Raw genomic sequence first — 16,112 nt, 5'->3', positions numbered from 1 at the left:
CGGGACGCCCAGGGAGCAAACATGGGATGCCCAGGGAGCAAACACGGGATGCCCAGGGAGCAAACATGGGACGCCCAGGGAGCAAACACAGGATGCCCAGGGAGCAAACACGGGATGCTCAGGGAGCAAACACGGGACGCCCAGGGAGCAAACACGGGATGCTCAGGGAGCAAACACAGGATGCCCAGGGAGCAAACACGGGATGCTCAGGGAGCAAACACGGGACGCTCAGGGAGCAAACACGGGATGCCCAGGGAGCAAACACGGGATGCTCAGGGAGCAAACACGGGACGCCCAGGGAGCAAACACGGGATGCTCAGGGAGCAAACACGGGATGCCCAGGGAGCAAACACGGGATGCTCAGGGAGCAAACATGGGATGCTCAGGGAGCAAACATGGGACGCTCAGGGAGCAAACACGGGATGCCCAGGGAGCAAACACGGGATGCTCAGGGAGCAAACATGGGATGCTCAGGGAGCAAACATGGGACGCCCAGGGAGCAAACACGGGATGCTCAGGGAGCAAACATGGGATGCTCAGGGAGCAAACATGGGACGCTCAGGGAGCAAACACGGGATGCCCAGGGAGCAAACACGGGATGCTCAGGGAGCAAACATGGGATGCTCAGGGAGCAAACATGGGACGCCCAGGGAGCAAACACGGGATGCCCAGGGAGCAAACATGGGATGCTCAGGGAGCAAACACGGGACGCCCAGGGAGCGAACACGGGATGCCCACTGCTGCTGGTGCCAGCAGAAACTGCCTTACGTCAGGAGAACCTTAAAATATTGGTCATTAGGATATTTTTGGTGACGATGGGGCTTAAAATACGCCCCATGCGGGCCTGCCTTATTTCCACCTCCATTTTTCAAGACAAGATGCCGAGTGCAGACGATCCCGCTGCCCTTTGATACCAAGATGATGGGGTTTCCATCCCCCTCCCCTTATCTTTCCCCTTCAAACCCTTCAGCTTCTGAAAAACCTGAAATATTTTTCGCCCGGCATCCCCAGCTGGCCGAAACAACTGGCGACAGCTTTACGGCTCCTCGTCTCCGCTCGCTTCCGTGGAATAGTAATGAGGGGAGGGGGGAAACCGTCCCGCCGGCTGATTTACAAGGCACGAAATTCTTATAAATCATCACCTCATCGTCTTCGAAGGAGCACGGGGGGGGAGGGGGATGCTCCGACTTCCCGCGGTTGTTGCAGCGACACGATGCAGCGACGCTTGTATTTTCGGGGAGGCATCCCAACCGCCCGCTGCACCTCGCCGTTACTTCATCGAGGGAGCCCGAGCGCAAACCGTCTATTTTCGGTCGCTCTCCGACAGCTGAGCTGAAGGAGGGTGCCGTATTTTAAAGGCTGCTCTCAAGCACGAGGTGCAAATGTCAGAGCAAATATTTTCCAGATTGGGGTTATTTTTTTGGGCTAAGCTGGAAGGAGAGACTTCAAAATGGGGTTTTGCGAGCTGTCACTTACCCTGAGGACCACAAGAGGGGAAATTGAGTTTTTTTGGGTTCCTAGCTTGAGATATAAGCTCAGTTTTGCACCTTTCCCATCGCATCCCTGACCCCGCGACCATCCCTAGTGGAATATCTGTCGCCGCTGGCTCGTACGTCCTGCTGGGACTCTTCAGAGTCGATTTTAACCCATCCCGAAATAATTCTGGGGCTAGTTTGAGTCATCCCCTCTCCCATCCAATATCCCTTAGGAAACAGGCAGAAATCCAACGTTTCTCACAAACCCCACTTTTGATGGCATTTTTTATCGGGGAAGGGGATGGAAAATCAGGAGGAACCAAACTGTGGCTGGGCTGATCCAGAAAAATCCGTCCCTGCGGCTTTTGCAATGAAATATAGGAAAATTTGGCTGTGGGACCCTGTGCTCCCAGTGCTCCCAGTGGAAGTGACTCCAGTGAAACCTCACCTCCAGGTCCTTGGGAGAAGGGGAGGGGGGTTTAATGCCTCACCGGACCAAAATCTGGTGGGGGGAGCTCCATCAGAAACCTCCCCCCAGATTAATAATAATTAACAAATGATCCCAAAATGGGAGCATTTTGCCCTGGGGGATAATCCCGCAGGAAGGGCCTGGGGTGGGAAGCGCCCCGGGGGGACTTTTGGGGTGCCCTAAATGTAAAGGTCGGGGGGGGGTGTTGGTGACCTTGATGGTGGGGTGGCACCAGGATGGGGTCAGTGGTTGGAGTGGGGGGTCAAAGGCCACCGGGGTTGGCTCTGAATGGGGCTGGGGAGGGCAATGTGTTCGGGGGGGCGAATAGGGTTGGTGGCAAATGTTGTTTGGGGGGGCAAAAGCAGATGGAGGCAGCAAATGTGTTTGGGGGGCTAATGCAGCCGGGGGGGAGCCGAGTGGTGGTGTGGGGGACCCAGGTGCTGGGGGGGTCCGAGGGCTGCTTGGGGGCGTCCTTTTGGGGGTGCCTGGGGGAGGGTCAGCATTGCCGCGGGGGGGGGGGGGGGGGGGGGGGGCTGGCCGGGGGAGGGGGTGTGTGGGAGGGGCGCCGGCCGGCAGGGGGCGCTCGGCGGCGCGGCGGGGGGCGTGGCGCTCGGCGGCGCGGCGGGGGCGTGGCTTGGGGCGGGGGCGTGGCTTCTCGCGAGGGGGGTGTGTCGCGGCGGCGGGAGGGGGCGTGGCTCCCCGCGAGGAAGGCGTGTCCCGCGGCGGCGGGGGGGCGTGTCGCGGCGGCGGGGCGGGGCGGGGCGTGGCGGCGGCGGCGCGGCGGGGCCGGGCGGGGCGGGCGGCGAGCGGCGGCCGCGCTGTCAGGCCGGTGTCGGTGTGATGAAGATTGGCGGGCAGGTAGGCTGTCACTCACCGGCGGGCCGCCGCGCGGGGGCGGGCGGAGCCGCGCCGAGCGCCGCGGACAAAGCGGCCCGGGCGGCGGGGCACGTGCGGCGGCGGCGGGGACCCCCCACCCCCCCTCCCCCCCATCCCCTCCGGTGCGGGAAGTAACTTGCCGTTCCGCACCGCCTCCCCTCGCAGTGCGGGGCCGGGGCCGGCGCGGGCCTCGGTCGCAGCGTGTGTGTTGTCCGTCCCCGGTGTCCGGTTCCCCCCCCGCCCCCCCCCCCCCGCCGGGCTGACCTCCAGCCGGCTGCGGTTTGCCCCCGCCGTTGCGGTTCTCTGCGGCGACCCCCCCCCCACCCCCCCCCCACCCCCGGCCGGTTGCGATGATTTCGGAGGGGGGGGGAGGCTGCAATGATCCGGGGGGGTTGGAAGACCCCCACCCCCGGTTGCAACGGTCCCGGGGGGATTTGCAACGATCCCGAGGGATTGCAACGATCCCGGCCCGTTGAAGACCCCCCCCCCGGCCGGTTGCAATGCCCCCCGGGGGGTTGCAGTGCTCCTAGGGGGCTGCACCCCCCCCGGCCGGTTGCAATGCCCCCCGGGGGGGTTGCAGTGCTCCTAGGGGGCTGCACCCCCCCGGCCGGTTGCAGTGCCCCCCGGGGGGTTGCAGTGCTCCTAGGGGGCTGCACCCCCCTCGGTCGGTTGCAGTGCCCCCCGGGGGGTTGCAGTGCTCCTAGGGGGCTGCACCCCCCCCGGCCGGTTGCAGTGCCCCCCCGGGGGGGTTGCAAAGCCGCCCCCCCCCCGGCCGTTGCAGTGCCCCCCGGGGGGGGTTGCAGTGCTTCTACGGCGGGGTTTGCACCCCTTTCCGGCCCGTTGCAATGCCCTGCGCCGCCCCCCAGCTGGTTGCAGCCCACCCCCCCGGCCGGTTGCAATGCCCTGGGACTGCTTGCAGACCCCTCGGTCAGTTGCAATGGCCCCCCCGGTGTGGCGGGGAGGGGCGCAGCCCCCCAAGCTATTTGCGATACCCTCGGACTTGCTGCAGACGCTCTGACCGGTTGCAGTGCCCCCCCCCCCGGAGGGGGTTGCAACCCCGTCTGCAGACCCCCAACCGGTTGCAGTGACCCCCGGGGGGGTTGCAAATGCCCTCGGGCTTGCTGCAGACCCCCCAGCCAGTTGCAATGCCCACCCCCGCACCCCCGGCGGGTCGCAACCCCCCTCGCCCCCCCCAGCCGGTTGCAATATCCTCTGCAGACCCCCGACGAGTTGCAATGCTCCCGGGGGGGTGCGGGGTTTGCAGCTCCCCTCCAGCCGGTTGCAATGCCCTCCGGGGGTGTGTGTGAACCCCCCAACCGGTTGCAACTGTTCCCCTCACCCCCGGGGGGGTTGGGGTTCGCAGCCCCCTCCAGCTCATTGCATTTTGCAGCTGGAAGTTGCCTGCTGTGCAAACAGGGCTGGGGGGGGGGGGGGCCTGCTTTATCCGCAGCTTACAAGGCACCCCTTGACCTCGGGGCGCCCCCCAGCACCCCCAGGACACCCACTGTTGGGGGGGCACGCACACACCCGCCGCCGCCACCTCGCAGGGCCCCACGCGGGCTCGACGCCAGCGCTGAAACGGGGCCCTTGCTGGCGCACCGCAGCCCGCTGCTTCCCGGGGTGGGGTGTAAACCCACCCCCCACAAAGCACCCCCATTCCCCCAGTGACCCCCGTTCCCCCCAGTGACCCCCATTTCCCTCGCTGTGTCTGTTTCCTCCGCGGGACCCCCCCGGCACATCCCTCCTGTGCCCGTAGGGCTGGATAAATGCTGAACCCCCCCCAATAATCCGATTTTTTTCGCGGCTCGGCAGCAATGTGTGTGTGTGGTTTATTAATAATTATGGAAATTTTAAATTTATTTTTAATTTTTTAGCCGATTTACATCCGCAGGAGGGCGGCTCTGCTGGCGGCGTCGCGCAGCTCGGGAAGTTTTGCCGAGGGACGCGTGTCCCCCCCAGCTTCATCCCGGTCCTCACCGGGCGTCGAAGCTCGACTTAGGCTCTGGCTCCAGCTCTTTGTTTGGGCTCTTCCCGGTTTTTCTCGCTCCCGAGGATCTTTTTTTCCCCACTATCTCGTAACGGGAAACCCTAAACCCGCCGGATATTTTCAAACTCCCGGCTGGAGAGATTAGATTAAGGGGAAGGGGGGGGATGGATTATTTTTGGCCGGGATGTGGGGGCTGCCGTCTGCCGGGGGGACGCACAGAAGGGGAAATGCCTTAATTTTACTTTTTTAAAAGATTTATTTTCCCTTTAAAACCCCAAAAGTGGCACAGCTGGAGCTGGGGGGGGCGGGAAAGCGGAGCGTGGCTCGGTAGACCCGGCTTAAGCGAAACTTTTGGGCGTTGTGGGCTCCAAAAGTGCTGACTCGACATATTCGGCATCTTCCAGTTGCTGGAAAAAAGGGGGGGTGCTCCCTGAAAAATACCGAACACCCCCAAAACCTTCGGCGTCTGATGTTTGAGGGGCCCTCGCAGCCCTGTGCAGGCGGGGAGAGGGGTTGGGGTGAATTAATGGGTTTTCTGGTGATTTGGGTTAAAAAATAACACCTTTTCTTCTTTTGGGGAGGGGCAGAAGGATGACGGGACGGGGATTATTTCATTCCCCCCCCTATTTTATTTCCCGCCCTGCGCTGAGATTCCTTCATCAGGGGCAAATGTTAATTGCTCGAGGCTAATTACGGGAGAGGCTCACAGGGAGCAGCGTGGGGGGGTGACACCGCACCCCCCGTCCTCCCCAAATTAGGATTTTAAGGGAATTTGCCCCCCAAAACCAGCATCGGGGGGTCCCGTAACCCCCGAGTTTTGACAGGACGAGCATATGGCGCGGTGTCTGCGACACCTCGGCGGGACGTACTGCCAGCGCCCTGGCGGCACGGGGGGGAAGGGGGAGAAGGGACGCTTGGCGTCGCCGCCCGGCGCGGAGGGGCACGTGCTGCGCTCCCGCCAGCCGTTCTGGGAGGAGAAGGGAAATCGCCTTTTTTTTTTTAAGGAAATTGCCCTTTTTGGGTGAGGAATGGCCTTTATTTTGGGGGGAATGGCCTTTTTTTTTTTAAGGAAATTGCCTTTTTTTTTAAGGAAATCAGGATTTTTAAGGGAATTTTTTGAAGGATATCTTTTTTTTAAGGAAATGACTTTTTTTTTAAGGAAATTGCCTTTTTTTAAGGAAATCAGGTTTCTTTAAGAGAAGTATTTTTTAAGGAAGTCTTTTTTTAAGGAAACCTTTTTTAAGGAAATCACCCCTTTTTAAAGGAAATCTCCCTTTTTTATAAGGAAATCTCTTAAAGGAAATTGCCTTTTTAAAGGAAATATCTTATTTGTAAGGAAAATACTTTTTAAAATAAATAGTTTTCAGGAAATTCCTTTTTTTTAAGGAAATCTCCTTTTTCCTTGAGTAAATGCAGGCAGTTGTGCCGGGAGGGGAAGGTTTTATCCCCCCGGGGCGCTGGGGAACAACCTCATTTCCCAACTTGCCGCCTCCAGGCGCCCGTGGCATGCGGTGGCTTCGCGTTTCGGGGGTTTAAAATAAGGATTTTAAAGCCTTGCTCTAGCGGGAAATGTTAATTTAAAATACTAAAGCAGGAGTTTTACGCTGCCAAGCTCCCTTTTCCCCAGCTCCCATAAACTCCCTCTTCGCCATCTCTCCTTTTCCCTCGCAGAAATACCAAATTCGAACAAGGGACTGTGTTTCCTAAAGCCAAGAGGAAACTTTTGCCCCGATTAGGGATAGATTAAGGAGATTGACGTCCCCGAAAGCAGGACCGAGCATCAATATCCTCTTTTTTCAGGCCCTGACGCCATCTCAGCACCCCATCCCCCGTTATTCTCCATCCTTATTTTCCTCCAGGATGTGCAAATATGCCTTTTTTGGGGTGTTGGCGGGATAATTTGCTGGATCCAGACAATTCCCGGTTGGATTTACAATCCCCCATGCCGTCGAATAACTTGATTCCCAAATAATTTTCCACCGCCGCCGAAGAGGGTGTTAACAAATGCCCTCTAATTAGCGAAAACTAAATGGTTTCCTGGCATCGTTAAGACGCCAGCTCAAAATAATAATCCAGAGGGATGGGAATTAATCCTAGATTAAGTTTAGACCCGGTTTCATCCCCTCCTCGAGCCTTGCAAGGACCGAGGTGATGCTCCAGGTAACAGCCATGGGGAAAAACAGCCGATCGCATCGGGATGGAGCCAATCGTGTCGGGATGAGGTCGCTTCTGCCCAGCTGTGATTTGCAGCTGTATAAATAAGACAAGGATTTGGCCTCGTCTCTTCCCCCCGCCTGATTATATCTTATTTTTTTGGCTTTCCCTCTTCCAAAAGGGAACACAAACCCTCGTGAGTCCACACCTTGCTTTAAAGCTGTGTTCGTTAAAGGTTTGCGAGCTTCTGGCGTGTTGTTTTGGGGTTTTTTTTTTAGTCTTTAAAGGCCAAAAAGGGCTTTTTTCCTCCGTGGGCACTGCCCTGGCGGGATGCTCTTTGCCGCTAATGGGATACAGATGCTCCGAGGGACCAGAGGAGCGAGGGAAGGAGGGCTTGGGAGAAGGTTGAGGCTTATCTAGAGCTCGGCTTTAGAGCTGTTTCAACTAGAAATAATTTTCCAGGACCCTCAAAGTTTTAGTTAATTTTAAATTTATTTTTAATTTAACTTTTAATTCTTTGTTTTTAATTTTTATATTCTTTTTAATTTTTATTTTCTTTTTTCTTTTATATCTTTTCCTTTTCCTTTTCCTTTTTTCCTTTTTTCCTTTTTTCCTTTTTTCCTTTTTTCCTTTTTTCCTTTTTTTCCTTTTTCCTTTTTTCCTTTTTTCCTTTTTTCCTTTTTTCCTTTTTTCCTTTTTTTCCTTTTTTCCTTTTTTCCTTTTTTCCTTTTTTTCCTTTTCCCTTCCTCTTCCTCTTCTCTTTTAGTTTCATAATCGTAGAATCATTTTGGTTGGCAAAGACCTTTAAGATCATGAGTCCAACTCCCAAGCCCACCACTAAAACCCTATCCCTAAGTACCACGTCCACACCTTTCTTTTTTATTATTTTTTAAAATTTTTCATTTCAAAATCGTTAATTTCACTTTTTATTTGACTTTTTTTTTATTCTCCATTTTATTTTATTTTTTTTTAATATTCCATTTTATTTTCCCATCCACCCTTGAAGCCCTCTGAGCGTCCCGGCCCGTGTGACCTGTCCCATCCCACACGCACCAGCTATCATCTGGGCAGGAAAATCCCAAATATCCACCAAAATGCCATAAAAATTCAAGATAGGGATGCAGAACCCAGAAAAAAACCTCAGATATTTCCCTGCAGGTGGAGGAGAGTTTTGCAAACCGCCGTGAAATCCTGCTTGGGTGGATGAGAGGGGGAAAAAAATACCCCAATAATGTTCTAAACAGAGCTTTCGACTTTAATAAGGTGTCGCAAAAACTATGAAAAAAGTTATAACCAAAAGCACATTTTTTTTCTCGTTCTCCCTTTCACCGCCCGCCCCGGCTGCCTGCTTCCTATCCGTAAATCCCATAAAGCCAGTTCAAAATAAGCCCAATTTCGGACCGTTTTGTGAGGTTCTGGTTTTATTTGGCCCCGGTTTGATAGATTTTTGGCCAGGACACGTTTGCAACTGGGATTTGGAGCAGGACAGTCGCCTCGTCCCCGTTGGAAGGCGGCGGCGCCCGGGGGGCTGCCTCGCGCTCACGTCGGGCTTCGGTTTGGTTTAGGACTTGAACCCCCGGATCATTCCTTGATGGGAAATATGGCGGTTTTTTTTCCTTTCCTGCCCCATTTCCCCCCCCCCCTTTTTCCCCGCCTTTTTTCCCCACCTTTTCCACCCCTCCTTTTTCCTCCCTCCTGTCCCCCCTCCTTCCCCCCCCTTCCCCCCCCTTTCCCCCCTTTCCCCCCTTTCCCCCCTTCCCCCCTTTTTCCCCCCCTTTCCCCCCCTTTCCCCCCTTTCCCCCCTTTCCCCCCCTTCCCCCCCTTTTTCCCCCCTTTCCCCCCCTTTCCCCCCCTTCCCCCCTTTTTCCCCCCCCTTTTCCCCCCCCTTTCCCCCCTTTCCCCCCTTTCCCCCCTTTCCCCCCTTTTCCCCCCTTTTCCCCCTTTTCCCCCTTTTCCCCCCTTTTCCCCCTTTTCCCCCTTTTCCCCCTTTTCCCCCTTTCCCCCCTTTCCCCCCCTTCCCCCCTTTTTCCCCCCCCTTTTCCCCCCTTTTCCCCTTTTCCCCCCCTTTCAGCAGCCCACCTCAGGCAGACAGGCCGCCACGCACCCCACACCGGGATCCTCCGCATCCCCGGGGGGATCTCACCGATCCCCGTCCCCCTCCCCTGCTGCAGGCGACACCAAAATAACTTGGCTAATCAGGCGGCGAGTCAAAACTTTTCCAAACAATTAAAAAAAAAAACCCCAGAATATTTTATTTTAGTGGTTTTATTTCACGTTATCTGACCGGCGGCACGTTACTCCTCGGATTATTTGGTGGAGGCAGGACGAGTCTTTTACAGATATATCACTTCTAGGTACATCGGAAGACACTTTATAGCTTTATAAAGCCCTTAAAAGGTTTTTTTAAACACTACTTGAAGCTTCTAAGGCAAGTTTTAGAATAGCAATTACAAGCTCCCTTATCCCCAAGCAAATTCCCACTGCGGTGGGGGATGTAAACCGCTTTAGACATTTTTAATGCTCCCGAGCAATAAATTTAAAAGGGAATTTATTGTTCCAAGCTGCTAATTTCTCCAGCCGAATGCTGCCGCCTGTTGCCAGCGGCAATGCCGGGGATGGCCGGGCTGCGGGTTGGTGATTTTGGTGCCTCTCCCAGAAAAAACCACTTGATTTTTCTGATTTTTTAAATCTTCCCCCTAACTTTCTATTCCCCTTCTTATCTTCCAGCATTTTTCCGCTGCCTCTTTCCAAAGGGGAGCCCTCAGGTGTGCGGGGTCGATGAGCTGAACCCTCTCTGGGTGTTATATTTTATTAGCGCCTTTATCAGTTCATAATTAATGATAAATAATCGGTTCGGCGATGGCGGCGGGCGCCTTCCCTCCGGAGCATCCCGTGTCCCGCATCCTCTCCCTCACCTTGCTCCTCCTTACAACTCTCCTTTTTATAAAACAAGAAATATTCAAGACGAGGAACCTGCTTTATTTGCACTCTAAAATAAATAAATTTAAGGAAAAGGCTAGTTTTTTATATATATTCCGGGACTTTCCTCCCCCTCCCTCGCTTTTCCCGGGATAGGAGCTAGGAAATCCTTGGATGGTGGCTGCCTCCCATCTCCCCTTCGTTAGCGGGGTCGTTTGCAGCCCAGTCCCCCTGGAGCCGGGGTTCAGCTCGCTCCCTGGGGTGCCGGAGGGATGCTTGCCTGGATGAAGCTTCATCTGATAACTGTGATGCTCGTAACGAACCCATAATTAAAACCCCTATCAGCGCTGGCAAGCCGGCCCCACCGCGGCTCTCCCCGCAGTTCCGCCTTACTCCGGGGATGCCGGTGGGGATTTAGGGGTAGTCCTGCAATTTTAGGAGGGGTGGGGCAATTTTGGGGATGCTCGTGCCATTTTTAGGGATTCTCATGCAATTTTGAGGATGCTGGTCTGATTTCAGGCATTCTGGTCCAATTTTAGTGATTCTGGTGCAATTTTGGGGATGCTTGTGCAATTTTGGGGATGCTGGCCTAATTTTATGCTTGATGGTGCAATTTTGGGGATGCTTGTGCAGTTTTTAGAGATGCTTGTGTGGTTTTAGGGATGCTGGCCCAATTTTAGGGACGCCGGTCTAATTTTGGGGATGCCAGTGCAGTTTTTGTGACGCTCATGCAATTTTTAAGGATGCTGGTGTGATTTTTGGGGATGCTGGTGCAGTTTTAGTGAAGCTCTTGCAATTTTGAGGGTGCTGGTCCGACTTTGGGCATTCTGGCCCAATTTTAGGGATGCCGGTGCTATTTTAGTGACGCTCATGCAATTTTTAGGGATGCCGGTGCAATTTTAGGGTTGATGATGCAATTTTGGGGGTGCTGATGCCATTTTTAGAGTTGATGGTGCAGTTTTAGTGATGCTCGTGCAATTTTGGGGATGCTGGCCCAATTTTAGGCTTGATGGTGCAATTTTGGGGACGCTCGTGCAATCTTTAGGGATGCTTGTGCGGTTTTGGGGATGCCGGTCTTATTTTGGGGATGCTGGTTCAGTTTTCGTGACGCTCGTGCAATTTTTAGGGATGCTGGTGTGATTTTTACAGATCCTCGTGCAATTTTGGGGATGCTGGTCTGATTCTGGGGATGCTGGTCTGATTCAAGGAATGCTCGCCCAATTTTAGGGATGCTGGTCCAATTTTAGGGTTGATTGCGCAATTTTGGGGATGCTGATGCGATTTTTAGGGATTCTGGTGCAATTTTAGGGATGCCAGTTTAATTTTAGGGATGCTAGTCTAATTTTGGGGATGCCAGTGCAGTTTTCGTGATGCTCATGCAATTTTTAGGGATGCTGGTGCCATTTTAAGGTTGATGGTGCGGTTTTTAGGGATGCTGGTGCCATTCTTAGGGATGCTGGTGCAATTTTAGGGAAGCTCCTGCAATTTCAGTGATGCTCCTCCAGCTTTTGGCTGTGACCCCAGGCCCCATTCCATTCCCACTTCTTTCCCCCCGTGCAAACCCGATCCCCGCCCCGATCCTGCCCTCGCACCCGTCGCTTTTTAATTGAGTTGCTTTTCACTCTTTTTGAGTGTTTCAGCGTTTTCTCCTTGTCCGGGCAGCTGCCTCTTGCCACCGGGCAGCTTTCCCTTCTATTTATCATAACCTGTTCCATTCTAAAACCGCCCTACGCCGCGCTAAATCCTTCCTCCCTACCTAAACAACCTCCGAAAACAGAGTTGTCTTTTTTTTTCCGCTTCCTGCCCTTATAAAATTACCATCCCAAACAGCGTGGCTGCAGGACCCGGTGAGGATATTTATCCGAAAAACACCAAATAAAGTGGTTTTGTAGCATCTTTAATAGCAGAGCACCTGGAAGGTGGCCAAGGTTATCTCAAGGTATAGACATCAGGGGGTTTTATTTTCCCTGCGACCATTTATGTTGGGATTTAGGCTCGACGGGGGGAAGCTGGAGAAATTCCTGGTGCTGTTATCCCTGCAGGAATTACTGGGAGCTTTTTCACCCTGAATTAATTGCCCTTGGAGAGGGACTGGGTGTGTCAGTGCTCTCACACTCCTGTGATGAGTTGGGAAGGACTCAGGGGGATTATGGTTCCCCCCCCCCCACCGCTTCTTTAACCATTAATCCTCAGGTCGTAATGGAGGCCGGCACCAAAAGCAGCTGAAACGTGCCCAAAGCGGCGCCCTGGCCTCCGGTTTGGGCTGAGCATAAATCTGGGGAGCGACAATGCTGGGAAACCCTCCCCGGTGGGATTTGCGGAGTCGCCTTTGTGAAGACCCCTTTGCAAAACTGCCCTGCAAAGGCCCTTTCAGCAAAGACCCCTCAGCAAAACCCCCTTTGCGAAACCCCCTTTGCAAAGCCCACTTAGGAAACCCGACTTTGTGAAGCTCCCTTTGCAAAACCTGCTTTGCAAAACCCCCTTAGCAAAGACCTCCTTGGGAAAGACACCTTTACCAAACCCCGCTTAGCAAGACCTGCTTAGCAAGACCCCCTTAGCAAGACCTGTGTAGCAAGACCCGCTTAGCAAAACCCACTTAGCAAACCCCTTTAGCAAACCCCGCTTAGCAAACCCTGCTTAGCAAACCCCACCTTAGCAAGACCCCCTTAGCAAACCCCACTTAGCAAACCCTGCTTAGCAAACCCCACCTTAGCAAGACCCCTTTAGCAAACCCCACTTAGCAAACCCTGCTTAGCAAACCCCACCTTAGCAAGACCCCTTTAGCAAACCCCACTTAGCAAACCCTGCTTAGCAAACCCCACCTTAGCAAGACCCCTTTAGCAAACCCCACTTAGCAAACCCTGCTTAGCAAACCCCACCTTAGCAAGACCCCTTTAGCAAACCCCACTTAGCAAACCCTGCTTAGCAAACCCCACTTAGCAAACCCTGCTTAGCAAACCCCACCTTAGCAAGACCCCCTTAGCAAACCCCACTTAGCAAACCCTGCTTAGCAAGACCTGCTTAGCAACCCCCGCCCTTAGCAAACCCCACTTAGCAAAACCCCCTTCGCCCACCCGCGCCAGCCCAGCGCGCGCTCTCCCCATCCACCCCCATCCCACCAGGGTGCGGGACAGGGCTGGGGGGGGGACACACACGGGACGGGGTACCCCTGGCCCCACTCCAGCACCCGCTGGGGACGCGCAGCACCCTCCAGCGAACCAGACAGAATTCAACCCTTTGTTTCCTGTTCGGCGGCTCGACTTCTCCAGGCTGGAGACGCTCAACAAGCCCCTCTTTGTGCTAATTTAATTAATCGCTGGGGCCGAGGGCAGCGGGGATGAGACGCGCCAGCTATAAATACCTGCTTTTTTTTTTGGGGGGGGGATATGCACGGTGGCGTTTAGCCCGGCGGCGATTGAACCTAAAACTAATTAAATTTTATTTAATTCCAATTGACCTCTAATAAAAATGTATTGATTGATTGATCTATAATAGGAAATCATGGCTTGACTGGTTGATAATAGAAAATTATTGATGGATTGATTTATAAACGGAAATTATCAAGCTGGGGAGGGGAGCGAGCGCGGGCGCGTGACGTCTGCCCCAGAAAATCATCGTGGCATCCTCCGTGAGCGAGCCGCGAGCTGGCCGTCAACCCAGCCACATACTTCTCAATACAGAGAAGTTTTCCAATGCGAGTTAAGCCTCCGAGCATTGCGGATGCGCTGATTCCTGGAAAAATCCTTATCCTGGTACTGGTGGTTTTTTTTTTTTGGTTTATAACAAGAGTTTCAAACTTTTTGTCCCATTTGCAAGCGAGGAAAATAAATCCTGCGGAGGTGAGGTCCCCGGAGCTGCGGAGAGTCAAAAATATCTTCAAGACTCGCTACGGAGCGAGTTTTAGCTGCGAAAAATGACGTTTCTCTCCTGGGAGAGACGCAGACGATTATTCCAGCTGATAAAGGATAATTTTCAATCAAGAGATTGAAATTTTAGTGAAATTCTTTTAACGTAGAGCATAGTATATCTAATATGAAATTATTTTAATGTATAATAATGATCAGCTCCAGGGAGTGGGAGGATGGGGATAATCCTAAATTACAGATTTTTGGCCCCAAACAGCAAAAAAATCCCCGTTGGGCTTGTTGCGGGCGGCAAATAAGGAAAAAAAAGGGCAAACGATGATTTTGCCAACAATTTTTGCTGCGTTGGCACAAAGAGCATCACGGCTTTGCCACCGCTTTGGGCAAGAAAGCCCCGAGCGCACGGCCAGTGGGGACCAATCCTGCCTGGAGGGTGATAACTTTTATTTATTTATTTTTTTAATTCTATGGGAAAACTCTCCAAATCAGGGTAAAAATCCCCCAAATTGTGATCCCAAGCTTCGGAGCATCTTTGAGTCAGGTGTACTTTTAATTAATGAGATTTCATAGAATCATAGATGATTCTACATGAAAAAAATTCCAGATATTTGCTGAAATCCAAAGCACTTTTCACCCTGGGCGTGCTTTTATTGTCCTTCCCGTAAATAACCTAAAATAAGAAAAATCATTAATATAAATTATTTGGGTGCCTGCGTTGTTATATTTAACATTTCTATTTCTATTCCCTTTAAGGTGGGGGAGCGGCCTCCCATTTATTTTAGGGATGCTGGGTCACTGACACATGAAACCGAGGGAAATTGTTGGCAAAACGATATCTCGTCTCAAAATAGCCACTTTATGGCCCGGCCCTGCAATCCCTTGGCGAGGCCGGGTCCTGCAACACGAGCTGCTCCGGCGCATCCCTCGGTTTTATTATTTATCCCGGGTTTATTTAGATGAGCGGCTGTTTGCTCCTCGTTTTGCGTTTGGGGGTGGGTGGGGGGATGAAGCAGCTTGTGCCGGCAATCCCGGTGGAGTTTTCCCTGCGGATAGCCTGAATCCTTGCGGGAAATATCCGGGAGTTGAGGGTATCTGCGCTTGGTGCTTCCTTTTCCCGCTGCACGCAGGGAGCCAGAGCATCCCCAGCATCTTTGGTCTAGCCTGGGATGATCCATCACCCCCAGCTCCTCCACAGTAGGAGTGTGTTTTAACAATTATTCCCCCCCTCCCGGCATTTTTAGGGGGAAAAATTAAGATTTTTCCCCATAGGAAAAAGCTCCGGAGCCTGCGTTGGGTGGGGGGTTGGCACCAGCAGAGGGGAACCACCCTGCGGCTGGAGGTGGGGGCCGCAGCCTGGATTTGGGATGCTCAGGGAGGGCATCTGTGCGTTACCAGTATGATTTAGGGCATTAATAAAAACCCCACTGGTTTATACTGTTTTTTTGGCTGCGGGGTGGTGTAGCTTGATGGGAAAACACAGATTTTTTTCCGGTCGCATATTTTAGATTTTTAAAAGCTCTGGTGACGTCGGCCGGGTTGTGGCGTCTGTATTTACACAACTTCATATAAATACTCCACATCCGCTTTTAATCCCAGTTTTCCTGGAATTAAGGGCTTTGCCTGTGCCCAAACTTCCCCAGGCAAAAGTTTTTGTGTCGGGTTTTTTTTCCTAATCTGAAGGGGAATGTTTGGGACGCATCTCCTCCGCGTCCCTCCCTGCCAGGAACAGGGACACTTGGTTTTTCATCCCAGGGTGAGCAAAAACCCTGAAATAATTAAATTTTTACTGGGGTGAAGCAGGGCAGGGGAAAGGGTTGGACGGGAGAGGTTGAAAATAGGGGTTGGGTGCTGGCGGCTTGCTGGGGACGCTGAGGGGTTGGGTGGGTTTTTCCCCCCTGATGTGGCAGGGGAGTTGTTCCCCTCCTGTCTGAAGGGGAAAAAAAAAGAGAAAATAAAAAGAAAATTGGGGAAAAAAAAGGAAGAGGAAGATGATAAAAAACAAAGGAAAATTGGAAAAGTGAAAATAAAGAGAAAAAAGAAAATGGGAGAAAAGGAAAAAGACAAAAGGAAAATTAAGGAAAAGAAAGAAGAAGACTGATAGAGAATAAAGTGAGGAAGGTAATAAATAGAAAAAAGGAAGTTGGAAGAAAAATTTGAAAAAAGAAAGTTGAAAAATTAAAAAACAAATTTTAAAAAGAAAAAATAAAGAAAATTTAAAAAAATTAAGAAAAGCAAATAAAAAGCAATACTGCCCAGCTTAGGGCGCACCCCCAGCACGGTACTTCCCAGATATTTTCCAAATATCCCTGCTGTGGAGGGCGGCGGGGGCCAGGGCTCCGTGCGGGATGGACGGCGCCGTTAGTGCCCCC

At 52.9% G+C, this 16,112-nt stretch overlaps 1 protein-coding gene across 1 annotated transcript in view; it reads left to right on the top strand.

Annotated features, from left to right (window-relative positions):
* The first annotated feature begins 2,715 nt into the window (after positions 1-2,715).
* The window catches only part of PKNOX2 (PBX/knotted 1 homeobox 2), a 91,843-nt gene continuing 78,446 nt past the window's right edge, over positions 2,716-16,112 (top strand). Inside the window, exon 1 of the mRNA XM_064470767.1 lies at positions 2,716-2,802. The gene's annotated coding sequence lies outside the window, so the exon portion shown is untranslated. The remainder of the gene's footprint in view (positions 2,803-16,112) is intronic.

Source organism: Phalacrocorax carbo, chromosome 21 (genome assembly GCF_963921805.1).
Source record: "Phalacrocorax carbo chromosome 21, bPhaCar2.1, whole genome shotgun sequence".
Lineage (NCBI taxonomy): Eukaryota > Metazoa > Chordata > Aves > Suliformes > Phalacrocoracidae > Phalacrocorax > Phalacrocorax carbo.
This window is presented reverse-complemented; position numbering and strand designations above follow the sequence as displayed.